At 42.7% G+C, this 26,530-nt stretch overlaps 1 protein-coding gene across 1 annotated transcript in view; it reads left to right on the top strand.

The window, feature by feature from the left end:
• Nucleotides 1–7,897: 7,897 nt before the first annotated feature.
• The window catches only part of HTR1F (5-hydroxytryptamine receptor 1F), a 113,938-nt gene continuing 95,305 nt past the window's right edge, over nucleotides 7,898–26,530 (top strand). The window contains exon 1 of the mRNA XM_006124252.4: nucleotides 7,898–8,032. The gene's annotated coding sequence lies outside the window, so the exon portion shown is untranslated. The remainder of the gene's footprint in view (nucleotides 8,033–26,530) is intronic.

Below are 26,530 nucleotides of genomic sequence, written 5' to 3'. Positions count from 1 at the left end.
TTAGTTCGAATTAGCTTAGTTCGAATTAACGCATCCAGACTAAAAAACTAGTTCGAATTAGCGTTTTGCTAATTCAAACTAGCATGTCCACACAGAGTGGACCCTGAACCAGGGTTAAGGATGGCCGGAAGCAGTGCCGGTAGGGCATCAGATGAGGACTTAGAGCGTGGAGATGCTGTCTCAGGCTAGCTGAGGGCTTTGCTTAAAGGGAACCGACCCCCACCCCGGACAGACAGTTCTCAGGGGTGCCCCACTTGCAAAGCAGTCCTGGCTTGGATTGCCCGGAGTACCCACACTGGGCAAATCACAGCACTCGGCCATCAGACCGGCTGCACTTGCCGCAGGCTGCCATCTGGGAAAAGGGGGCAATTGGGGGGCTGCAGGAGAGGTTCCACCCCCAGAAGCCCGCAGAGCCAGCCCTGTCCTCCCCATCGGGGGCTCGTACCCCATTCCTCCCTCACCTCCTTCCACTTACCCCTCCCTAGCCCCCCTTCCTGATGTACAAAATAAAGGACAATTGTGTTCAAAAATAGAATCTCTCTTTATTGAAGAAAACTGGGGGAGACTGGCAAAAGGAGGTGGGAGAGGGGAAGAGAGAGGGTGGGAGAGGGGAGGGCACTACAATGATGAGGGGTTTGGAACATGTCCCATATGAAGAGAGGCTAAAGAGTCTGGGAATTTTCAGCTTAGAAAAGAGGAGACGGAGGGGGGATATGATAGAGGTCTATAAAAGCATGAGTGGGGTGGAGAGGGTGCATACAGAAAAGTTCTTCATTAGTTCCCATAATAGAAGGACTAGAGGACACCAAAGGAAAGGAATGGGTAGAAGGCTTCAAACTAATAACAGAAAGTTCTTCTTCACAAAGCAAAGAGTCTACCTGTGGAACTCCTTGCTGCAGGAGGCTGTGAAGGCTACAACTAGAACAGAGTTTAAAGAGAAGTGAGATCAATTCATGGAGGTTGGGTCCATGGAGTGGTATTAGCCAGGGGGTAGGAGTGGTGTCCCTGCCCGAAGTTTGTGGAAAGCTGGAGAGGGATGGCACAAGACAAATGGCTTGGTCACTGTCTTTGGTCCATCCCCTCCAGGGTCCCTAGGGTTGGCCGCTGTCGGCAGACAGGCTACTGGGCTAGATGGACCTTTGGTCTGACCCAGTACGGACATTCTAAGCTCAGGGCTCAGGGTCGGGGGTCTCAGTGGACCACCTTGATTTTCATGCAAACCTGCTCCTGGGTGGCCAGGCTGGCAGCTCTCCTGCCCTAGATGGCCACTTTCCTGTGCCTAGTGCGGAGGTCGTGGACGAGGTCCACGATGTCTGCACTGGACCAGGCAGGTGCCCGCCTCTTGTGGTCCTGGGTAAGCTCCCGGGAGCCGCCAGCCTGGTCCCAGGAAGAGGGGGAGGGATGGGGGGCATTGGGTGGCTGGCTCGAGCTGTGCCAGGTGCAGGGTCTGCTGGCTGGGTGCTGGCAGGCTTGCACCTGGCACGGACATCGTAGGCAGCCCGTGCCCCTTTAAGGAGTCCGGGGCCGGGAGGGGGGCAATAGAGTTTCCCTGGTGTTGGCCAGAGTGGCTACCAGGGAAAGCTGGGGAGGGCTAGCCTCCCACTAGTTCGAATTAAGGGGCTACACACCCCTTAATTCGAACTAGTAAATTCGAACTAGGCTTAGTCCTCATACAATGAGGTTTACCTAGTTCGAACTAAGCGCTCCGCTAGTATGAATTAAGTTCGAACTAGCGGAGCGCTAGTGTAGCGCCTATCAAAGTTAATTCGAACTAACGTCTGTTAGTTCGAATTAACTTTGTAGTGTAGACATACCCTCATTGAAGAGTGTTTGTGGAACTGGTTAGCTTTGTGGGATAAAGTCCTTTCTATTTCAGAATAGTTTGGTAGTCCTTGCATTAAGGAGCATTGTAGGTCACAATTTAAGTCAGATAGAGCCCTGAAAAACAGGCTGAAAGGCGAGAGAGAGATTTCTGTGGGATTCAGTGAGGGCACAGATTACAGTATCAGAGCCTTGTTTTTGAAAATTGGAGGTTAAAGAGGCAAGTTATGTTTAGATACACAAGACTTTAGAAAACTTTTGAAAGCCTGACTTTTCTGTCCATTCCCAAAGCTACATGACTCATGTAAAAACCTGATGCTTGATTTATTCATTAATCTTATATGAGAGTGAGTGCACAGGGATAGTTTATTAATTGACAATAGTGTGCACAAAGATTTTTTAATTATTAGAAGTTTCTTCTGCCTGAATTTGTGAATTTCCATTCTACCTAATCCTAAAATTCTGTACAGAGTTAAATATTTCTAGCCCTTTCCATTTTGGGATAAACCTTCCAACTATACATTGATTGCTAGGCCTTTTAGTCTGTCACTTCGATTTTTTCCCCCATTGGAGTTTGCCGAGGAAAGCCAAAGCGTGCATTGATACCTCCTATCTATTCTACTAAGGGACAAACAGAAGTAAAATTCCCTTTCAGGTAACAATAATACTGTGAGGGTCTGAGCCATATATGTAGACTGAAGGGGTGCCACTGGCTATCTAGTATCACATAGTTGTGGGGTTTCTGGCTATGAAAGAAGGATGTACAAGGAAGTTACACTGGGCTTTCCAGTCCTTTCATTGAGAGAGTGAATAAGATATATTGGAGGTCCTGTGTAGAGGGTAACCATGGAGGAGATAAGGTTCAATCTCTGAATCAGATGGGAAGTTAAATGTCTGTAATTCATAGTAAGAGGGTTGCCTTGAAGATACCTACATCTCTTGTTTATGGTTGGAGGATTAGCAGGGGGGGGTTACCTGTTCTTAAATAATAATAAATGAGATTTGCAGTGGTCTGAACCTCATGTTGAAATATCATTAACTGCTGGGCTCAGTCCAGTCCAGTGATCTGCCCTTTTGGAGTAAGGTAGACAGACTACTAAAATGTTCGGCCTGAGCTGGAGAGGAATAATACATAACAGCACAGATATAAAGGGAATTTACAGTCATAATCATTAGTCATATAAATTGCAATGTATTTTGCCCTTTTCCCATCTCCCCAGTAATTGAGCTATATTGAGTTTACAAATGGTAGTTAAGTAATAAAATTACTTGATTAATAAATTGAAAGATGTCATTTGTAATCATATTATGGCTCCTTCTCTACACAGAAAATTGAATATCAATAAAATGGGCCAATATAATAGTTATAAAACAATTTGGGCATAATCCTTAAGCAACTGAAGTGAACCCCAAACTCCATTTGTGCTTCAGATGCTGAATTAAATGCTATATGAAACAAACTGCAAGGATGAAGCTTAGTACTGTCTTACATTTAAAAAAAAAAAAGCTTCTCTCTGCAGTGTCCTCAAATGTATAAAATTATACCACAAAATAGTTCTGAACAGAAAGTAAACATTTTCTAATGTATACAACAGGTGCTGATGAGACATAAAGTTGTTTACAACTCCTCCACCCAACACAGAAGCTTTAGTAGTGAAGTTATGTGTCAAGATTGTAAAAACTTATTTGTGATCAGCATGGATAAAAAAATTGATTTTTTTCCATTAAAAAGATCAGATTTTTGTTTAATTTTTTTAAAATAACCCTTTTTCAAATTAAACTTAGCACAGGTAATCATAATTCAGTAGTCATCTATTAAATTAAATAAAGCAAATTATTAATACTTGAACTGATGGAAGTAACTGGCTAAGCACTTGGAATCAGAATTTGTTGATATTCAGAATCAGTTTTTTATAGCAGTAGCCTCTTTTGCAAGTACTGAGAGAATATTTTCTTTGTTTACATTTGTTCAACTAATTTTGTTCAAGAATTAGTCCACTCAAAGTTAAGAAACAAATGGAGAGCCAAAAAAGCAGGAAAACTTGTCTGCCTCTTCTAATCTATGAACTGTGTGAAACGATGAGCTCTACTTGTTCTAAAACCTTGAAAGGATATGGTGATAAGAAATAATCAGCTCAATTAACCAATTGCAGATAATATTTACTTCTGTTTAATAAATCAGCTAGCTTTACACGTACTTTTTTCCTTCTGTATCTGGAACATTTAAGGTTTTTTAAAAATTGTATTTGTTCAATAGGAAAAGAACAGAACTATTCATGCATTTTAATTGAGTTCTGATTTCCATCCAGATAAAGCTTGACGCAAATAATGAATAAAAATTAATCATCAAGTAAAGAAGAAATGCATCATTTGCCATTATGTAACAATAAAAATAAAGAGTCTAAATAAGTGTGTTAAATTCTATATTTTCATAAATAAAAATGTACAGATATAATTGGCTCCTTATTAGCAAAAAGAGGCACCATATGTAAGAGATGTATGAAATTCAGTTGCAAATCAAGATATTTAACCAGACAGTAAAAAAACTATCTTTCTTTAGAAAAATAGAAAAATAATTGCAAAGTATACATGCAAAGCATGATTCCTGCTTTCTGATTTTAATCTTTGTTACTTACATTTCTCAGATTAGATTAATCCATTCCACTCATAAATTTGGGTGTCCAGTTCCCACCTTTCAAAGAGTGGATGGTCAGCCACTTCAGAAAATCAGGTTGCTTGAATTAGTATTGGGCTTAGGTACACAATCATTAAATCAGTTCTGAAAATTTTGGCTATAATGTACACAGAAAAGTTATAGGCTTTAGACTATCCATATGACTATCCATATGACCAGTTTGGTGCCATGGCTGGGTGGGGGGAGGAGCCCCCACCTCTGGCTCCAACACAGAGCTGCCACAACTAGGGGTGAAGAAAGGCCCCCCCCCCTCCCACTGGCCTGGAATGGAGCTGCTGCAGCAGTTCTGTGGTTGGACTAGCAGGCAGAGGTGGCACCTGCCTTGAGCCTCTGTCCACTATGAGCCCTTTTTTAACATTCACTCAGGTATGTCAGTTTTGAGGATTTGGTGATTGTGTGTCTGTTCTCTGTTTGGTTTTATTAGAAGCAATCCATTGCAATTCCAGCAGGCACCAGCCACCCATGCCCCCTGTTGGCCCAATGAGGTGATAGCTGTACCATTCCCCATCTCTGCCACCTTGCTGCCGTCTGTGGTCATTATGCAATATAACTGTCCCTTCCAGCAACCACCTTCCTTTCCTTCCCCTGCACTCCCAGCTCATAGTGAGGAATGCAGCAAACTGTTCACTTGCTGCTTGATGAAGGGAAGGACAATTTTTTTCAAATAAGTCAGGGAGAGGAGCTTCAGCTCACCTCACCCTCCCGAAAGGGTGCCTGGGGAGTGGAAGCGGGAGGGGAAGCGCACCTCCAGCCAGTCCCTTTCACCTGCCTGGTGATTCTGTCTCTTTTCTCTATCGTTTTATGAGAAGCAATCCCATTCCAGGCACATCTTGTTTTCCTGGCACAACCAAACCCCAAGCTCGATTTATGTTATGATAAGCGGAAGCTATATACCAAATTTGGTGGTCCTAGCTCTTACTGTTTAGGAGGAGTTCTTGAACAGACCGAAAAACATACAAACAAACAGCTAAATCTCTCTCAAATATATAGAAGATAACAAAACTAGAGAGACCCCAAATATGGCAGATTTCTACCTGGGGGCTTGAACTATAAAAATGCATCCGTTATTCATAATTGGGCCATTTGGAGGCAACAGAAGGGGAAGTATATGTTTACATGAGAATGACCAGACTGGGTCAGACCAATGCTCCATCTGGCCCACTATCCTGTCTTCTGACGGTGGCCAATGCCAGATGTTTTAGAGAGAACAAACAGAACAAGGTAATTATTGAGTGATCTATCCATATTATTGAGCGCCTACTTGTTTCTGTAAAATGTTAAAAGGGTTGCATAATATTAGTGAAATTATTACCCACTATTAACTTTTCAAAAAGCTATGTCTGTATCGGGTTGGGATTTATTTGTACACAGTGGTGGCAGTTTGTAGCACTGTAGTGCACACAACGTATTATATACTCTCAATACATGTATAGCACATATGCTCAGAAGAGTTTATAGTCTAAAAATATCAACAAGATTCAAATGGTGGAGACGAATGAAACTTTAGAAATCAACATATAACATTGTTAAAAGTGTGTAAATGTTGGCTTATCCCAATGGTACCCCATCATCCTGATTATGTGAATTGACTTATTTTGTGTGGGTGCTATGACAAAAGTGGGCCTTGAGGAAAGATCTGAAGGACAGGATGGAGGTCTCTCAGCACAGAGAATTCTATATAGAAGGTGTGGCAGAGAATAAAGCAAAGCATGGCTGAAAGAAATGCAGACAAATGAGATACAAAGTTTGCCATCATCAGAGTGGAGTTAAAACAAACTGCAAATAGTTTCAGCTGAGGCCTGTAAGAACTTCATTTCTATAGGGGGTCTTTCTGCTCCTACATATTCCCACTTGAAGTCCTTATCCTTAGTTAGTGATGACAGACTGCACTGCTCTTCACTCAAGCTATCTGATTTGTCACAAACAGAATATTATTTCAGGTAGGAAATCTGCAGCAGGAACAGAAAATCTCAGATGGAAAAAAAATCCTTTTATCTTACAAGTGCATTTAGTAATAAAGCTGAGAGGAAATGAAAGTTTCCTGCATAGTTTTTCTGATTTTATGTCTAGATAGAATTTCTTCCAGAAAAAATTAGTGTATTTTTAATTAACTTGTTTAGGGTTTTTTTTAAGTATGTTGGTGGATGCAATTTATGCCTGCAAAATGAATTGCTTGTGCCTCTGGCTTATTTGTGCTCTGTCAGGTAATGAGGAGCAACAATCACAGTCCAATTTGTTTCCATGATTCATGTAGTATCTCAAATATGTGGATACAAATTGCACCTATAAAGGAACACTCTATTCTATTGCTTATACTATTTTAACTCTTTTTTCCCACAAATTACCAATTATTACTGATTTAATTAAATTTGACTATAGTAATTTTCTGAATTGATCATCTGTTTAATTGCAGATGAGATCTGCTACCAGATCATCTTATCGTTATAAATAAAATATTTTAAGCTCTGTACTGTTCTCCTTTTCTTTCCTCTTTTGTTTCCTCTGCCTGTGCAAAGTGCATGCATTGAAAGCTGGCTTGTTTTGTCTGATTTGGCATTTGAGCAGAGGTTCTTGCTTCCCATTCTCCGTACTTGGCCTCTGGACATTGTCACTCTTGGAGTTCAGGATAATGAATCCCTCTTAGTCTGCAGTCAGTCTGATACCATTGTTTTCTCCTGGTAGAATTTTCTGTGAATTGTTGTTAAAAAGATGTGCCACCTATTTCTTTGGGGATTTATATAATCATGTTGACCAGTCACTTTCTGACACTTCCTTCCTGGTTAGTATAAATTAGAAGAAAAACAGAACACCCATCCCAAACTCATGCCAGCCTAGTAAGGACAACCTGTCATTTGAGGATGCTGCTGTTTCCACTTTTAATCCCTTGCCTCTGTTCACTGTTCTTGTTCTCTCCGCAGGGTGGAAAAACTCAGCAAAGGGTCACAGAATGATTTGTTTTCCTTTTGCAGAAGTTGTCATTCCCTTTGTGGTCCCTCTGGTGTTAGGGAAGACAGAAATCCTGTATTTGATACTGACTCCGTGTCTTCTGATTTGTAGCAAATTGTGCTGCCAGCTGAAGTGTTAATACAGCTGTAGCTTTCATGTATAGTTGAGTGTGTTTTTCCCATAATTAGCTTAATGGAGGATACCATTTTAGAAGTCTCATTTAGCATCCTCTGCAGAGTAAGAAAATCCCTTCCAGTTTGTCATGGAATTATTGCAGTTGCTATGGTTAAATAGTGACAGGGCCTGCCTTTTGTATGGCATGCGTTTCACAGACCTTTTTTTTTGCTTCCCTGTAGGTCCTGTGTCCTCACAACATCATCATTGTTGCTGGGAGGAAGAAAGTAGGAACTGATGATTCTATGTATTTGTTTCTTAGCAGATTTGAGATCATAAACTTTCAAAGCGGGAAGGAGGAGAATCTTGAAGGCTTGTTGAGCAAGGGAAATGATGTGTTCAATCTGGAGATTGAGGCAGATGCAGACGTGCTTATGCTGGGCTTTTCATTTAAAGGTAAGATGACATATTTTATTAATTGGGGAAATCCCAGGACATTAGGCAGATCTTGAATGAGCTTCCTTTGGATAAAAGGAGCTTTCGTTACTTTGTATAGAATTAATATGTCACACTTTAAACCAGTATGATCAAGCATTAAAATGTTGGCTTCTCCTTATAGAACAAGGCAACAGAGATTATATAAGATTTTGAAATGGAGATTTTTCTAGAAGCCCCTTTTTCTGTACCCTGGGAAATCCTGCCTTAAGAAAAATTTACCTGGGTTATAAATTGTTTAACTGTCATTCCAAATATCCTCATTCAAACAAAGTATGACAAATCTCCCTCTTGTAAGTAATTCTAAATCATAAAAGTTACTGACTGAACATATGCTTTACTGATCTAGCAAAGGTCATAATCTGACATGGAGTATAAATGTGGACCTGGATTTTATACATGTATCAGGACTTCACTTGTTTAATTATAGCATAGCTGCAAGACTTCATGAATGATTTGTAAGGAGAACGCTAATAAAGTTTGTTGTACTTGATGCTGCACATAGAAGACTGGAACATCAGGTCCGTCTTCCAAAAAACTGACTTGCCTTGTAAATCAATAAAGAAAATCAGCCCAGAGTCATAATGTGGCGTACACTGGATGATTACTTGATAGATTGATTTCCAATGAGCAACAATGGTATCTAGAAGATTCTTCTGCTGGTGAGTTAAACAAGGGTGCCATTTATGGGAAACAAGGGGAGCATTTGCCCCTTCAGGTTGGAACCCCAGATTTTTATACATGAGGTTTGCTTAAAGCTGCATGCCCTGATACCAGAGGCAGCTCTTAAATGCAACAGAGTTTGATCTGCTTACAGCTTTGCCTTTGGGGCAGGGAGTTTGTTGTAAAAAGAGGGAGGGGTGAGGTGGTTAAGAATAATAAAGGTTGGGCATTCAAGCTATTGAAGATCTTCACTGAAAACATTGCTGGGTACTCCATTTAAAAGTGTCCATTTCAAATGTTCTTGAAAAAGGGGCATGAGCGGTTGGTGAAGATAGAGCTGGGGAAGGCATGCCCCCAGCCCCACTGCCATCCCTACCCCTTCTGCTGAGGCCTCGTCCCTTCCTTGCCCTCCTGTGGGGAGGCAGGGTGGCATGCTATGCACGTGCCATCCCCCCAACCACAGAGAGGTGAGGTGCTCACCCCGGCACCAGGGAGGGAGGAGGGCATGCAGTGTGGCCCCAACCCCAGAGCACGGGAACAGCAGGCACTGGAGGCAGCAACTACTCTGTTCCCAGAATGCCCACAGCAGACGTTCTTGGGGGCAGAGAGTGGGCAGGGACATGTACCCATGAAAACAGGTGAACAGGCAATTATCCAAAGCTGACTGCAAAGAGCTACAAAGGGATTTCACAAAACTGGGTGACTGGGCAAGAGGAATTCAGCATTGATAAGTGCAAAGTAATGCACGTGGAACAATATAATCCTAACTATACATACAAAAAAATCTTAAAAAACAATGAGTGGTCCTGCTGGACCTTAGAGACTAACAAAAAATATAGGTAGTGTCATGAGCTTTCGTGGGCACAACCCACTTCTTCAGACGGTTTGAGCCAGGGGCCCAGAGGTACAAATAAACAGCAGAAAAAGAGGGGATGGGTAGGTATAGAGAAAGGAAAAAAATCTTGTCAATTAGAGTGTCCATGCTAAACGAGGCTAATAAAGTGGGCTGTAAGTGTGTAATACTTAGCTTTTGCTGTAATTAGGGTGTTGAATGTAGCGGCTCATCAGTTCGTGTCTCAGTTGAGACCTTGAGTAAAAATATCAAATTTGCAAATAAAGGCAAGTTCCACAGCTTCTCTCTCCAGCTGTTTTTTGAAATTTCTTTGTAAGAGTATAGTCGCTTTTGGATCCATTAATGAGTGCAGGGCAAGTTAAAATGTTCCCCCACAGGTTTCTGTGTGTTATAATTTTGAATATCTGATTTGTGTCCATTAATTCTTTGTCATAGAGACTGGCCAGAACTCTTTGCCAGGAGATGGGGGGGAAAGGCCCAAACCATAACAGGGTTCCAATAAGAACAAAATAAGTTCAAGGAGGATAAGTCCATCAGTGGCTACTAGCCAGAATGGGCAGGGTTTGTGTCCCTAGCTTCTGTTTTCCAGAACCTGGGCATGGGTGACAGAGGATGAATCATGATGATTGCCTCTTCTGTTTATTCCATCTGAAGAACCTGGCATTGGCCACTATTAGAAGTTGCTATACAAGGCTAGAAGGACCTTTGGTCTGACTCAGTATGACCATTCTGATGTTCTTATATAGAACTGAAATGTATCTGCCCCCTTGCTGTAACCCTCTAGCCTCCACTACCCTTCCGGAGCTGAGATAGAGCCCAGGAGTCCTTATGGGGTGTGCGTCTCTCCACAGAGTTAGCAACAAAGTAAGAATATATTTCAGTATTGTCTAACCAGTGTCCCTTAAGCGACTTGCCACAAGATGTCAGACTATGTCAGTGTTAGAGCTGAGTGGGTCTAACGTTTATTTAAATTTCTTTCTTTAATATAGGAATTAGATACAGTGCTCCTGTCAGCTAACTGCTAAGTTATCTACCAAAAAAAAGGTAGAGTTTTCCAGTGCCTTGGTGTAGCCATGGAATAGAGATGATGTGTATGGGAGGACAGAAGGGGGGATGGGTATTGGCAGTTGGTGAAGGTAGGACTGGGGACTCTGCCCCTTCCGCTGAGACCAACCAGAGGGAAGGGAGAGGATGGGTACATGCTCACCCCAGCCTCCCCAGTGCACCAGAGAGGGAGGAGGACATGCAGCACAACCCCAACCCTAGAACACTAGGGGAGGTAGGAGGGCACATAGTGCGGCCCCAGCCATTCCAGCCTTGGTGCACAGGAGGAGGGAAGAGGTCACATGGCATGGCCCCAGCCCAAGGGCACAGGGTGGACGGGGGCTGGGTGCAACAACACTCCATCCCCAGAATGCCTACAGTAGGCGTTCTGGGGGTAGATTGTGGGTGGGACCCTGCCTGGTGGTTTGGGAAGGCAAAGCCTTCCCCCGCCTAGGCTACTGGTGGCCATGTGGATGGGGTTGGTTCCCACTCTCCCCATTTGGTGCTTGGCTTGTACTGAGCATGCTTGGTAACACTGCTAAAGCCTCTGTCCTCAGTCTATCCCTCCATACTCTCATTCTCTCCTTCCCACCCAGCCCCAACACAGCATGCTCAGGCTGGCCCGCTCCCTACCAAAATCTGAAATGGCACCTCCTGGGGTTAAAGGGCTGAAAACCAAACCCTTCTTTCCTTAGGGAGATTATCAGTGGAGAAAAAGGTAGGGGGGTGTTTTAGGCAAGATTTCAATAAAGAAACTTGACTGTTTGAAATGCAAATTGGGACATGAAATGTCTGGCACAAATGGCCACATGTGAAGATGATTACCACCATTCAGAAGGAGGTTGCTTAAGAGGGAAACATGGGCGGAGCAGAGGTAGTAGGTGACAAGAGGCCTGTAAGAAGACTAAGTGTGGCTGGGGCAGAGCTTTGACTTTAGAAAGGGGAGACAAAGCCTGAGGAATATCTGGCCAGAGCCTTGAAATTATTTTGGCAATAAAATCCTACTTTGGGCTGAAATGCAGTATAGAGGGGCTGAAGTCAGATCAGAATTCATTTCTTCTCTCTCAAACCAGCTTTTTAAAGATGGAAATCCTTCCAGCTATTTTAAGAGCATTCTGCCCCCTTCAAATCTTGATTCTCGATGTTTCTTGTATTTTAATTTAGGACAGATTTCTCCCTTGTCTTCTGAGATTACACTAGTGGGAAGGGTACAAAGAAAGATTTTACCCAAGCCCTTCCATTCTGAAGCCCAGAGCCGTCCTTAGGCATAGGCAGAATAGGCAGTTGCCTAGGGCACCACTCTTTCTGGGGCACCACTCTGCCCCCCTAGACGGAAAGCATAGGCGTGTGCTCTGCACTGGAGCTGGTAGGGGCACTGCCGGCACTTACGGCCCTGCCAGAAGACCCCTCCGGACCGAAGGACTCCGGCGAGGAGGCCGGCAAGCTGACCCTGGCTGGGGAAGGTACCAGGCTGGGAGAAGTGAAAGCAGGCATAGCCACGAGAGGCACGAGCATGCATTGTCAACCCGGGAAGCAGCGGACGAGCAGAGCCAGGGCTGTGCTGGGGGTGGGGGTGGGGGTGGGGGTGGGGGTGGGGGTGGGGTCACGCGCGGCGCACCAGAGGGGGCGATGCCGTTTTTAAAAACACCCAGCCGCGGATCAGGAAAGGAGGAGGAAGGAGACGTGCCGAGCGGGGCTTGGGGGAACAGGGCCTGGCTAGAGGTGGGACAGCAGCTAGTCCGGGGCTGCGAACACCGAGCGGCCCAGCTCCAGGTCTGGCACGTGGTCTGGAACCTGGGCTGCAGGGGCTTCTGGGGCCCGATTGCAGCAGACTCCAGCCCTGCAAACTGGAAGGCAGAAGTGAGGGGGGAGGGAAGGGGTGTAGGAACAATAGGGGGAAAGGGTGGGATAGGAAGGGGCTTGTGCTGATGGGAGGGGGAGCAGGTCAGGAGAAGAAAGGGGCAGGCGCGAAGGGACAGGGTAGAGGAGAGACAAATGCCGGGGGCAGAGGGGTGGCAAGTGGAGACAATGAGGAAAAGAGCAGGAGGGGAGGGGTCAGTGGGAGAGGGGAAAGGGTGATGCTGGGAGAGGAGAGGGTAAGGGCATTGGGGGCTGAAGGGGGAGGTGCTGGGAGAAGGCTTGAAAGAAGGGGTGGGCATGAGGAAGGCAGGGATGGAGCAAGGCATGTGTGAGGGCACAGGGGCATGAGGGGAATGGGGGCAGAGGGTGGTGATGGAGTGGGTGTCAGGGAAAAAGAGGGCAAAGGGGGCAGGAGCAGTGAGGGAAAGGGGAGACACCAGGAGGGTGCAAGGGTAAGGTAAGGTGCCAGGGGATTCTGGGGGTGACGCAGAAGGGCAGACACCTGCAGGGGAGGGACCAACACCAGAGGAGAGAGGCAGGGCAGGTGTGGAGAGAGAGGTTTAAGGAGAGCGGATGAGGAGGGGTAGCTCACATGATCAGAGTGGGGCTACTGGAGGAGTGGGCATGGGGGGAGAGGAGGATTGGTGGAGGGGCAAGTCTCAGGAAGGCTGAGGGCAGTGAGAAGGGCAGGAGTCAGGACAGCAGAGGAGGGTGAGGGGTTGGGGGACAGTTGGCACCAGGGGAGCTGATGGAGCAAGGGGAGAAGACAGGGCAGCAGAGGGGAAAGGGAGAGGTTTATAAGATATTTATTAATAATTTGGGTACCACAGAGGCACATCCAAACAAGACACATGAACTCAGTACTGGTGCACAACACAACATTCATTCTGCTCATGGGAGGAAACTCTTAGAGGGAACACTTCTCCCAGCCTCTCTGCCCCGAGTTAATGTCACACACATTGTGTTAATGCAATTGCAGGATAGTTGCATGGGGGGAGGGGTTGGTGGGGGCCAAACTAATCCCTATTGGTAGGAGGATGGTGGGAAAAGTCCTTGGGGGGGGGGGGGTCACATGACACCTTTTACTTTTGGTCATGTGTCCATCTTGCCCCGAGATTGTTGCCTCCAGAGGTGTGGCTAATGGGGCCAGAGGTGTGGTTAACAGAGGTCAGGGGCGTGGCTAACGGGGGTCAAAGAGTACATTTTAAAAAAAATTCTTTGGGTGCACACCATAATGAAATGTGCTGCGAATGCCTATGCTGTGGGGGTGGGAGAGCAACTCAGTTTAATAATCCCGCCTGGGGCACCATAAATCCTAAGGACAGCCCTGCTGAAGCCTCGCAAAATGTGTTCATAAAACTCTCATAATCACCTTTAGCTTGTGGCTGTTGCAAGCTACCTTCTATGTGCCTAATGGCACATCATAACAGATGTTGAAGGAACATATTCTGCACATTTCTATGGCAGTACTAAACTGAGCTGCTGGCAGTGCTGCCATCAGTCTCCTCAGAGCTGTTCTACCTTGCTCAGGTCTTGCTCTGGAGTTGCAGAAATGCTGAACACTGAACTCAAGTCTTGAGAGGGAGCTCTAGTGTGACATTTATAAAATACACCATGCTGCTGGCAATTACATTTGCTAGGGTTACTAATCCATACTTGGCAGGAGACAGTTTTATTTTCAAAATATTTCACAAACATTCAAAGAAAGACACTAGTTTGATTCAAATGCCTTTTACTTTTTCATATTTTTTTGTGAGTGCATTTACCTTCAATACACTGATGCACATGACCGATTCAATTTTAAATTTAGTGGGTACTTTTGTGGTGTTTCATTAGCACTTTTAGCAGTAGTTAGCAATTAAGGACCAGATTTTTTTAAAGGCATGTCAAATTTAGTTTGGCAAATCTGGGACAGAATGCCCAAACCTGCATTGCCTAAATTATGCCACCAAAGGAAAGCAGAATAAGGATCTGGTCCTTAATGTATAAATTTATTCAACATTATCTATTACTGTCCAGAAAATCTTTATCAGAAAATCTCTTGCAGCTTTATTCTGTGAAAACTCATTCCTGGTGATATCATATTCAACTGTACGTGCTGCTAGTTTTCATTTTAATTCTATTCTGAATTGATTTCCATATTCTTCTTTGATAACATGAGAAATGGCTTATTTTACCTTCCTAAAGGGCCTTTCTCTATTTTTGGTGTGGCAGCAATTTTTTTTTCATTTGTTTTAGTCTTCTTCTTTGAAATACAAATATCTTTGGTATCAGATATTTGTTGTTGATACATCAAAAAGCTTCAATACTTTTGTAAAAAAGATGCATTTCTCATTTTGCTCTGCATGTTGCTTTGTCAGACAGTTGCATAACTGTGAACCACCTCTCTGGAAAAATAAATCTTCCACATTTTGATGATACAGAATATAATGCCATCTATTCAAAAAACTCATTGATGGCATGTGTTCTTGATTTTGCACAGTACTGAGTACCCTCAACTCCCACTGAAGTCAGTGGAGTTTTGGATGCTCAGTACCTCACAGATACTTCACACTTCAGCATCAAGCCCACCTTGATAACTAAGAATAAGAGCATGCTGGAAAGTCATAATAAGTAGGGTTCCGCAAGGATCTGTTTTAGGACCGGTTCTGTTCAACATCTTCATCAGTGACTTAGATGAGTACACTTATTAAGTTTGCGGATGATAGCAGTCTGGGAAGGATTGCAACTGCTTTGGAGGATAGGGTCATAATTCAAAATAATCTGAGGTAAATTGGATGAAGTTTAATAAGGACAAATGCAAAGTACTCCACTTAGGAAGGAACAATCCATTTCATACATACAGAATGGGAAGCGACTGTTTAGGAAGCAGAACTGCAGAAAGAGATCTATGGGTCATAGTGAACTGCAAGCTACATATGAGTCAACAGTGTGACACTGTTGCAAAAAAAGCGAACCTGATTCTGGGATGCATTAACAGGAGTGTTGGGAGAAAGACACAGGAAATCATTCTGCTGCTCTAGTCTGCACTGATTAGGTCTCAATTGGAGTATTGTGTCCAGTTCTGGGCACTACATTTCAATAAAGATGTGGAGAAATTGGAGACAGTCCAGAGAAGAGCAACAAAAATGATTCAAGATCTAGAAAACATGAGCTATGAGGCAAGGCTGAAGGAATTGGGCTTGTTTACTTTGAAGAAGAGAAGACTGATGGGGCGGGGAACATGATAGCGGTTTTCAAGTATCCTAAAAGGATGTCACAGGGAGGAGGGGAGAAAAGTGTCCTCCTTGATCTCTGAGGATAGGACAAGAAGCAATGCGCTTAAACTGCAGCAAGCGAGGTTTATGTTGGGCATTAGGAAAATCTTCCCACCTATCAGGGTGATTAAACACTGGAATAAGTTGCCTAGGGAGGCTGTGGAATCTCTATTTCTGGAGATATTTAAGAGCAGGTTAGACAGATATCTATCAGGGATGCTCTAGACCAGGGGTTGGCAACTTTTGGCACATGTGCAACGAGTGGCACACGAACCGATTTTCATTTGCTCAGTCCCACCCTTCCTCCCCTGTACAGCCGGGAGACCATGATAGTGTGCCCTTAATAGTGTGACACACAAAATTTGAATCTAAGCCTGCTCACCTCTGCAGCAGCACTCACTTTCCTCCTACTCCTGGAAGATGAGTGTCATGGCTGCTCCTGCTGGTGGGAATGGAGACAGGGATGGAAACAGCCCAGGGCTGTGTTGGGGGCTGACTGCTCAGGCATCCGCTCTGGCAGGCAAGGCCATATTGGGGCCAGCTGCTACTGGGGCTGAGGCCACATTGTGGGGTGGCTGCTGCTGGCATTTCAGGCCTAGAACATGTGGCGGGCAGGATGGTTGCTGCTGCAGTGTGTTGAAGGCGTGGCTGGGGGAGGGGGTTGAAGCTGTGGGTGGGCAGGTTGCTGCCACCAGGCATTGGGCAGGCAGCTTGGAGACAGGGGTGGGCCCGCGGCTGCTCTGGCATGCCGTAGGTGGCTGAACCCTGACTCAGAGGCTTGTGTGCTGCTTAAAGTATCAAACTATGAGCTTGAGATGAGAGAACTCAGCAAGGCCAAGGATCACACTAACCAGTAAGATCTGCATCTTAATTTATTATTTATTAATGAATCTGCTGTAAGTGGGACTATTACTGACTTTAAAAAGTATCACTGGCACTCGGACCCATCCATACAGGTGAGTAAGTTAAATCTCGGCATGCCACTTCTGAAAGGTTGCTGGCCCCTGATCTAGATGGTGCTTGGTCCTGCCATGAGGGCAGGGGACTGGATTTGATGATCTCTCAAGGTCCCTTCTAGTTCTAGTACTCTATGAAGGCTCATCTAGACTACGCTGAAGTGCCAAAAGAGGATATGTAAATGCCGCAGGAATTTGCATAATTTTTTTCGATCTCACTTCTAAAGTGGAGCTTTTGAAAGTGAAAGTAGTTTGGATGTGGCTTTTTTAGCAACCCCCCCCTTTTCGAAAAGCCGCTTTTCTTCAAAAAATGAGGTTTATGCAGCTTTTCTAAAAAGGGGGGGTGTCAAAAAAGCTGAAAAAGCTCTTCTTTTGGCACTTCGGCATAGTCTAGCTAAGCCCTAAGGTACTACAATAGAAATTAATCTGGGCCTCTTTTCCTTTGACTGAATCTTTTTTGTTGAAGTACAGAGAAATGTAATTTAGCTTTCTTTTCATTTCTAGTCTAGGGTGACTGACAGAAAGCTTAGTTTCATGAGACCTCTAAACCTGTGGTCACCAACCCATTGATTCCAATCGATGGGCCGATCACAAGGGCTCGACCAGTCAATCACGAGGCGTTTATGGCCCCCCGCCCATTTCCCTCCACCCCCAAGGAGCCCCACTACCTACCTCCAGTGACAGTAGAGGTAGTGCCGGCTTCCTGAGGGGTGGACAGAAGTCCTGCAGCTGCGTGCCACTTCTGGGGGTTCCGGAAGTGCGCTGGCTGCTCTCCTCCCCAAAGTCTGTGGCGTGCCAGGAACTTGCAGGGGGGGAGTCGTCCCCAGAGGAGGCGCATGCCAGGGCTTCTCTTTTCTGCGAGAGGGGGGAGTCATCCCCGGAGGAGGCACGTGCCGGGGCTTCCCTCCTCTGCAGGTGGGAGGGAGCAGGAGTCCTGGGAGGAGGTGGGTGCGGGGGACTCCTTGCCCCCAGCAACACCCTGTCCCCTGCTGCAGAACCCCATCCCCTGCCCCCCCGGCACCCTGTCCCCTCTCCCCTGCCCCAGCACCCACTAGCACTATTCCCCAGTACCATGTCCCCTGCTCCCACCAGCACAGTTGAGGCCACAGTGAGGCTTAGGGGGTTTGGAGAGGAGTTATTTTTTGCATCTCACTTGTGTGGCCCCTAACTGACTTTTCTGTGGGTCAGTGACCCCGACTCAAAACAGGTTCCCCGCCCTTCCCATAAATAAAGACAATGCAGAAACTTTTTTGTGTTTGACAGTATTTGATTTAAAAATGAAGCCTGGCCCAATTGGGGCTAAGCCCCCATCTGGCCACAGCATCATAACACTCCTGCGCGCGCGCGCACACACACACACACACACACACACACACACACACACACACCCTAGATCTGAACCTATCCTACACTGGGCCCCCCTGCCCTGAGCTCCTCACATACCCCAACCCAAATTCCTGCACCTTCACATCCACAAGCCTGTGGCTTGCTTAGTACCGCAAAACTCCCCAGCCTGGAGCCCCCTCCCTGAGCCAGCGTCCCCGTCTCCACCTCCTCCTGCATCCAAATTTCCTCTCAGAGCTTGCCCCTCTCGCCCTTCCCACACCCAAATCCCTCATTTCTACCCCAGAGCCCACACATCCTGTCTCAACCCAGTGAGGGTCCAGCTAGGCTACAGGAGTTTTTCCGGGATTCCAGAAAAACACTTCCACATCCAGGGATGCATTTGTTCTTTCGCTTTTTTTAGTGAAAGAGCAAACATGCTTTTTCGGTAACCCCTATATTCATCATTCCACACGGAATAAAAGAGCTTCCAAAAGGAGGAGTTTTTCTGACATTTGGTCCAGTCTAGACAGGCCAAATATTGGAAAAACCTCTTCCTACCGAAGAATTGGAAAAAAAGCGGTAGTGTAGAGTGTATAAAGGCTGGGGATAGCAAGTGATGGAGAGGAAGAGAATAGAGAGGGTGAGGTTTCAAAGAAGGGTGAGGTTTTGGGGGAAGGATGGGGCGGTAGATTTTGGCTTGTTCTGACATTTAAAAAGTGATCTTGGGTGTGTAAAGGTTGTAGATCACTGCTCTAAACGAATTTTACATGCCAAAGAATTTCAGATAGTTTAGGTTAGATTTTCATGTGAACATTGGGCTACATCTCTGAAATAAAATGCTACATCTTTTAGAGACCATTGTGCCCATTCTTGGAAATTTGGTATCTGAAGAAATCCTGCAAATTGCAGATTTTGAGATTTATAATTTTTACTTCCTCTGGAATTGTGGTCTGTCTGTCACAGTGGCTTCCTAGAATTCATATATATTTGTAACCCTATGCTTTAGAGTAGTTTATTAGTAGCATCCAGTTTAGTCAAGAGTGAATTAATTCCAGCTTCCATTCTAACTCCCAAACTTTCTTGAATAGAGGTAAAATTTCCATGCTAAATACCGAAAATGGCAGGTTCCTTATCCTCTCCATCTGTTGAGCCATGTGCTAGAAACCAGTGTATGGTTGAGTTTGTGTGCAGAGTGAGGAGAATCTAAAATACTTAATGGGGTGCCCACTAGCTGAACTAAAGAGGGTCTAGCAGAGAGCCTAGAGATGTACTTGCTCTCCTCTGGGAGATCAATTAGGCTAGAAAATGATGACAGTGTTTGATCTGAAGAGGTGGCCTAGGAAATAGAGAAAGAATTGGAGGTGGGGGAGAAGGTTTAATGTTAGAGTTGTTGGTAGGCCTACTTGTTCGAGGTCATAAAATATAGAGAGGTGAATTGGGCCTGCTTGGGAGGACAGTAGATCTTTGAAGAGAAGTTTGGAGGGATTTGAGGCATGGCACAGAACTGAGAGTCAAACCCCAAGAGTTGTACTTCTAGATCTGACTAGGCTCCCTCTATACCTTGGAAACATCACTTAGGGTACATCTAAACTACATTCCGTTTTTTAATAAAGATATGTAAATTAGACATATCAAAATTGTAAATGAAGCCGGGACTTGAATTTTCCATGCTTCATTTACATAATGGCAGCCGTGGCTTTTTTTTTCTTTTCTTGAAAAGCCGCTTTTTGGAAAAAAAAATGCGGTCAAGATGGGGATCTTTCAACAGACATTGTGAAAGACCAATTAATTTTTGTAAAGTGCTGTGAAGATGAAAAGCACTAAGATACTATCTATTCTAACCAACCAGATGTCAGAATGCCTAAATGTACTCTGTAAAACTTTTGATGTTAACACATCATAAAGTTTACGAGCAGAGATTATTCACTTTTATGCTGGCCTGTACTCATTTTGCATACGTAGGTATATGTAATCTTTTATTTTATTTTTATATCCCTGCCCAGTGTAATCAATTTGCAAGAAAGTTTTAAAACAAACAACCCCCTACAGAAAATAAAATTCCGGTGCAATAGTTTGATGATAAAATATTTGTTTCTTAAAGTATTTCAGTGGCATAAATGCTAGAATATCTAAAACCAGAATTGTAAAACTACAGACAAGTTTGTCTCATGGAAAATAACATGCCATGGAACACGTGTAAATGTTCAATGGTGGTTTATTTAGGCTGCAGTTTTGTCAATTATAATATCTGTAAGTAGTGGGAAACAAATTGTACAGTTCAGGTCATCATTCTTTCCTTTAATTATATCCGCTCTGGTACTGCCATCTTGCTGCTGAAACCCCAGCACCCTCCCCTCACTTGAGGTAAAAGGGGGATATAAAAGGAAAGGGGAGTCAACTCTCTGCTGTATTAGATGTAAGAGGCCGCACCCCCATTTTTCAGCTCCTTTTAGGGATGCTTTTCTTCAAATCCTTAGCTAGGCCATTTTATCTAGTAATGCTATCCCTTCTACAGCAAGTACCTGCACTGCACATATGCAGCCGGATTGAGGTACGAGGCCTTTTTCTGGAGCTGCACATGTCTGAGAATCTATCAAGCCACAAATACCCTGTCCTTTTCTCTCTCCCTCGCCACCCCCCACACACTCTTCTGGTCAGCATGTAGGCATAGGCTAACTCTGTTGGTGCCTTATTCCAATTCCTCTTGCTTAGGTTTTGTTAGTACACAATGTATTTGAAATGCACAGCTTCATTGCAGTTGCCAAGCTATATCCTAGAGCTCCCAGCCAGGACTAGGGAAAACTGTGAGGTGGCCAGCATTGTCTGTCTCTAGAGAAACAGGGCAGGACGTTGGAGATCTGACAGTAAGGTGTCATATGCATGCTTTAGACAGAGCTCAGCAGTGCTTAATTTGTGCAGGAGCTTACCAGGGATGAGCCTCAGCATCTCGGGACTTGACACTACATAGTCCCAGCCCCTCTGGGCTTGCTGCATGAGTTATGAATGTAAAATATATTGCTTGAACCCCAGCACCTCCTTCATTGTAAATTAAGCCCTGGAGCTTGGTTATGAAAGTTGGAAATGTACAAACTAGGTGGGAGTAGGGGATTCAACTCAGCAAATCAAGCCTGAAGACAGTTGTGCAGGCAAGTGTAGAGTTGGAGGAACTTGGCAGATATGACTGAAGAAATGACTAGGAGCAATAAGCTTTGGAAGGCACTAAGAGTCTGTGGCTTGAACCATTCCCTTTTCTGTACTTTCTTTTTCATTGTATTTAAAGTTTTGAAATCTAGTGTACTGAGAAAATGTGACTGTTCACTAGCTTTTTCAGTAGCACTTCTATGATGTTGATTAGTGAAACCTATTTTTAAAAATTGTCTATAACTTGTTCCTGTTCAGTCTCAGGTAGCTTTGCTAATTCATATTCAGAATCTGTTCAGCCTAATATTCTGTCCACCAAAGTGCCATTAGTGAGCAATCTAAATAGTAAGTGATTCTATGACATGAGTAAAATAAAGAGGGTGAATGAATGAAGGTTTATTTCTTTCCCCCTCCCACTTTTCTGGATGGAAATGGTTTTGCAATTTGGCTGTTGGTGGCTTCAAAGACAATGACAGACTAACAATCAAAAATTCTATGCCTGTACATGTCAAGTCACAGCAACACAGTAAAAAGGACTAAGCTTTGTTACAACTTGTTACATTGGGCATTTCATTCAAGGTGTACTCCAACTGTAGGAGGTTTGGAAGTGCTGCTGCCCAGACATGAACTGATTGTAAATTAAACACATGAACAGTATATACAATGTTTTGTTGGTTAATTAAAATTACCTTAAATGTGCCAGATACTTTTTTCTTTTGTAAGCTTTTTAGCAAAACATGCTTTGCAATTGAAACTAACTGATTTATTAAACAGTGGAAATATTATCTCTAATTAGTCAACTGAATTAAGAGCACACAAATGTAAAAACCTCCAGAAATAGGAAGCCTGCCAAACACTCAGTGGGCAGGGATGCTGGAACAATTGTATAGTGACAGACATTGAGCCAAACAGCAAGCCCTGTGTATAATGGAAACCACTTCAAGCAGAACCCCCCACACTTTGAGTTCCAGCACCTATGTCAGTGGGGCCACTAGCCAACTGAGGTGCTCAAGGAACACTCAAGGAAAACAAGATAATTGAGGAGAAGCAAAATGAATTATTTGCCTTGTTTTGCACTGCAGAGTACATGAGAGAGATTTCCACACCCGAGTCATCATTTTTGGTGATAAATGTGAGGAATTGTTCCAGGCCAATAGAAGTGGTTTTAGAACAAATTGATAAACAGTAGGTTTTCATATAAAAATTACGAAGGCACTCAAATATGAAATTTCAGAATGACTAACTATGGGATGTTTAAATCATTCTCTGACCAGATGACTGGCAATTAGTTAATTTGATAACAACTTTAACAGAGGGTCCTGAGGTAATCATGGTAATTACAGGCCAGTAAATCCAACTTCAGTATGAGCAAATGGTTGAAGTTAAAGAACAGAATTATCAGACTTTATTATTTACATGATCTATTAGGGAAGACTCACATAGCTTTTATAAAGGGAAATCATGCCGCCTAGTGCTTAGAATTCTTCGAGAGGGTTAACAAAGTGCGGACAAGGGTGATCCGGTTCATATAGCATACTTGGACTTTCAGGAAAGCCTAACTAAAGGCCCTTAAGTAAAGTAAGTAGTCATGGGGTAAGAGGGAAGTTCCTCTTATGAATCAATAACTGGTTAAAAGATAGTAACAAAGTGTAGGAATGAACTGTATCTTAACTTTGAATAAACTAGTCACTGAACTAAGATAATAGAATAAAGTTGAATGAAAATATTCTTAATGCACTTGCAAAAGAGGTCCCCTGCTATCAAAAGAAACTTAAGCACCTCAAACTTTGATTTGTGAAGCTTAGCCATTGACTTCCTTGCATTCAGTGATTTGACTTTCTTTAAAACTTGGGCAGAAAACATGTATGACTTTATTTTTTTATTATTTTTTTTTTTGCATTTATATTTATAAAATTAATATTGGAGTATAATTAGTTTTGGATGCAACTCAGGTAGTCACTTTTAAATAGGTATTTTTTGTAAAACCTATCTACTGCTACACTGTAATCAGCTCATCCCTTACCTTTTTCTTTGTTAAACTCAAAGAGGTCAATCTATTTAGCTTATCACTATGAACTCTAGTGATAAACTAGAGTTTTTTCTAATTATTTAATCATTCTTGTGGTTCTTGTCTGAACTCACATTTTTCAACATCCTACTTTATAAAAATCTGATTTTTTTTAAATACAATAACGAATTACTTTTAACTATGGGTTAAAACTTTCATTTACAGAAGCATGTAAGAATTCTGATTCATCACCATGTACATCTGTTAAACTCAAGTTGGGCTGTGTAGATGATGGCAATTAATGGAATATCATGAAAACTTGATGTTTTTATTGCAATGTACATCAATTTAACATTAAAACAAGGGTAACGGGATAGTTTTTAATGGGTTAAAAGTATCCTCTAGAAATAATGTCTTAATAAATATGTACATTTTGAGCTTTGGATTTAGATAAAAATTTTGAGTTTAAAAAAAAAACCAACCTCACTATTATATCCTTGATGAATAAAATAAATGTTTCTTTTTTAATTCTAGAGTTGATAGATTTTTTTTTTTTTACAAATATTGGATTCTTTGATTTGAAATCTCTTTAATTATGTTTGCTGGAGTCATGACTAACTTGTAATCATCTAGTTATGCTTGCTTTGTCTTCTCTGAGAGACTGTATGGACTATAATGATATAGGACAATTTGGTACACTGTGATAGTTTTATTTTAAAGCATTTGTAGAAAAAGTTAGCTACTCCATTTGATCATAGGAAGATACAGATTTAGAATTTAAATTTTGTTTTCATCAGCAACATCCATGAAAAACAATATATCTGGTTAGAAAATATCTTGCCTGTTCCCAGTCTTCAAATGAGCTGATCACAGGAACCCTTAAGGACAATAAGGGTAATTATCATTATGGAATAGAGCAAATAACAATTCTTAAATGTCTTAACAACAGTTATCTACGTCAAATGCAACCAATGGTACATCTGTTATGGAAATCTGTCATATTCCTCCTAGTGGATAGCACTATAATTTAATGAAGACTTCTGGTGCACATGTTGGAGAATAAGGACCTTTCAGATTAATTCTTTTCAAATTAAAGAGAATTCCCCATTGAATGTTCACAAGTCAGGAATATATAAAATATTTCATGATCTGGTGGGCAGACATTAAAATAACCTACTTTGGAGATATACCAGTGGATATCTAACCAGTAGATATCTATCAAACACTGTTTTTCCTTCTTGAATTCCCTACTTTTCTGCCCTTTTGATCCTCTGTACCAGTGCATGTGGAGTGGAGAATTGGTCCCAGATAACGTTCAGCAGTTCTATTCTTTGACATAAGCTATTCATATTTGCTTTCTCTCTAGCTAAAAGAGAACTATTTTGTTTTTATACTTGGTTATAATTTTACGTTTTACACTTCTGCTGTCCAATGAAGATTCAGTAAAACAACTTAGTAGCGACATTTCCTGTTAGCAAAAGGATCACACCTTCTACCACTCCTAATCTTATTGATCAGAACTGTCACTTCTTTGTATCTTTAGTCATTTATGCCGCCATCCATAAGTTCATATACTGCCACCCAGCTCTGAATGGTGACAATGTAATTTATCAATATAACTTTTCACAGCAGATTAGAAGTAATGGGGCAGCAATGCAGAAGTAAGGGTGCAATATGAAAAGGGTTACTTGTTAATGTAACTTTTCACAGCAGACTTAGCATCCCATTGCCACCCTGACATCTGCACTGCTGCTGCTACCTCAAAGCTGACAATCAAAGCCCTGCCACCTTCAGGCAGCCTGGGCTGCCTCCTGGTGAGGGATTTTTTTTTCCAAGGAAAAAGGAAGGAGAGCCTGAACTCAGGCAGTACGGCTCTGGCTGGCTGTCCCTTTCATCCCTGTCTCCTGGGTGTGCATGGCCCTTCTGCATCCTTCCAGTTACCAAGGGCTGGCAGTCAGAGCTTTCCTTCCACCCCAAAAAAACCCCACACAGAGCTTATACATCTTTTGACACATTCCCACTTCTTGCTCCATAGTTTGAGAACTGCTGCACTAGGTCTTGCAGTGCACTGTAATAAATGTAACTGAAATAATACCTTAAAATGGAAAAGGAAAGAGAGTATTTTGTTTAATAAAAATGATTGTTGATGCTTCACGGGTTACTTTAATGAGAAGAAAAACAGTTTTTGTTTAACCTGAATTTTTTCTGTCCTGCCTCTGTACTTCTTTTCTTCAAAACTGAGAGTAAAGGAGGTTATCTTTTTTTATAATATGGCACAGTCCTCTGAAAATAGCAAAATGATTCTGTAACTAATTCTCTCCAATCACATTTTTGAATAAATGTTAGTAGCTACTCTCAGATGCTTTTACGCCATTAATGCAATATACATTCCTGATACTGACTAGCTTATTTTAAGAGACTCAACATTTTTCCTCATTATCCTCAATATTTTGATGTTATAGTGCATGACTATTTTTTCAGTTATCTTGTCTCAGTATTCTTATTCTGATTAATTCTCTTAAAATATTTTTTTAAATTGAATCCTTACTAAAAAGCAATGCAGGAAAGTCTCTTATGAAAATGTGTTGCTTGGATGCCAAGTACAACGCCAAATAAAATTTCCCGGACACTTAATTGCATGTTTTAATCAAAATTTTCCAGTAAAATTTTACCAGGAGATAAAAATGACTCAGTTTTTTTTAATTTCAACTCTTAACTTAAAGACCCTGTTCATAAATTTCTTATATTTTAATAAGCTCTAAATTGAAGCAAGTTCTATGCATAGCAGATAGCCTTTGAAGTCCCAATCCTTGGAATACATTACAAGGATAATATTTCAAAAGGATGAGCTCCTCTTGAATCATTTCTCCAATGTAGTAAACACTACTTTCCATGTCAGGCAGGTATTTCTTGTCACACTTTAACTAATTTTGAATATGTATCTACGTTATAGCCAATGTGAGCAAAATCCAAATAATTGTTTTTGTTAAAATATGGCCAAGACTCACTGATGTTCTCTTGAACTGCTATTGCTATTTTTATTAATACGACATGTTAAACAATCTTCTGATTCAGTTATCTTATGTGATTCAGTTTGCTTTTTAATTTTGGGTCTTATTTTTCTCCCCACCACTCAATATAGGGCAACGTTAACTTTCTGAACTCTGGTTAATAGAAATTCCCAATTTGCAGAAGGTTAGAAATGTCCAAGAGGGGGTCATGTTGACTGACACTGTGCCCACCTCATTGATGCTCCTCTGCATCTCAAGTTGGGGATCTATTTGGGAATTTCAGTCCTGCAGTTCTCCACAGGGCTTAAACTGAGTTTAGGAGATCTGGCATGCTCCAGCT

Source organism: Pelodiscus sinensis, chromosome 1, assembly GCF_049634645.1.
Source record: "Pelodiscus sinensis isolate JC-2024 chromosome 1, ASM4963464v1, whole genome shotgun sequence".
Lineage (NCBI taxonomy): Eukaryota > Metazoa > Chordata > Testudines > Trionychidae > Pelodiscus > Pelodiscus sinensis.
This window is presented reverse-complemented; position numbering and strand designations above follow the sequence as displayed.